Genomic DNA, 1345 nt, shown 5'->3' with positions numbered 1-1345 from the left:
GGATGGATGGATGGATGGATGGATGGATGGATGGATGGATGGACGGACGGACGTGTTAATGGCAAATTTGAAACCATAAGCAATGTCTATTTTTTTTCTTTTGATAATGGGCACGTTGACACATTAGAGCATCAAATCTCAGACGAATTTGAACACGTGACTCATCATGAAGAGGAAGAGCATCTAGAGAGAGAGACAGGAAGAAAAGGTACTACATTTATGTGTAGAACTAGTGATTATTTGTCTTATAATGTAATGATTGAAATGCAATAAATTAAATTCTATGGAAGCACAAAACAAAATGTGAATTAATTTGCTACGGCTGACAAAATTGATTTATCTTCCGACTTTATGGCTGACATGGTGAGAAATGTTTTTGGACATTGTCTTTTTAAAAGCATCTCCAAGTATTTTTTACACAGTAAAACCCCAAATGTCTTTTTTTTTTTTAAGAAAAAAAAGTGAAAAAAAAAATCTTATTCCAAGTATAATTTAAAGAAAACGTTTTAAGTATCCATATATTTTAAAACTGGTATTCTAAACAAAAACATTGAGAATCTTGGTTGGGAAGTTGTGCTCTGTAGCATTTAAGATGAATTCAAGTGAAAAATAAAAATGAAAAAAACATTTTCAAGTGTGCTTGTGTAGAAAAATGTTTAGATCGTCAAAAAAAGAGTTGCATCAGATCTAAAGGATAAACTTAAAACATTATTCTTTTGATTTCATGTAGAATGTGATGTTTTACTTTTCCTGAGTCCTGATCAACATCCAAAAAAGAGAAGAAAATTGAGCTTTGTAATGAAATTCATGTCCGGGTTTTTCTTTTTTGTTTTTCTTTTTTTTTTTTGCTTACAACTTAAAACGTCTATAAAAAATGTGAGTAGAAAAAGGGTTACCAAGAATAGGTTTTTGGTTTGTTTTGGATGATTTTTGGTATACAGTAGTCCCTCGTTACTTCACGGTCCGTTTATCGTGGACTCGATCTATTGCGGTTTTTCAAAATTAGATTGGACAAGACACACAATTGGCTGATAGATGGATGAGCCGCACGATCGCCATGGAATTTTTATTTGAAATGAATTATTTTTAAATTATTTACCACCTGCTGCACATTTGTACAGCCCAGAGCTGCAGATAAAGCTTCCTCCTGCACCTTTGTGCAGCCCTTACTGCAGGATAAACTTCCTGCTGCAGCTGAGCAGCTGTTCACCGTGCAGAGCTGAGAAGTGGGCGTGGCCGAGAGCGCTTGCAGGTGGCAAAGAGCAGAGGAGGCAGGGAGCTGAAATCATGGCATTCTGTGCTCTTTTAGAGCATTTAGACTTTAGAAACATTGTTTAGAATATTG

Source organism: Nematolebias whitei, chromosome 18, assembly GCF_014905685.2.
Source record: "Nematolebias whitei isolate Nwh7 chromosome 18, NemWhi1, whole genome shotgun sequence".
NCBI lineage: Eukaryota > Metazoa > Chordata > Actinopteri > Cyprinodontiformes > Rivulidae > Nematolebias > Nematolebias whitei.
This window is presented reverse-complemented; position numbering follows the sequence as displayed.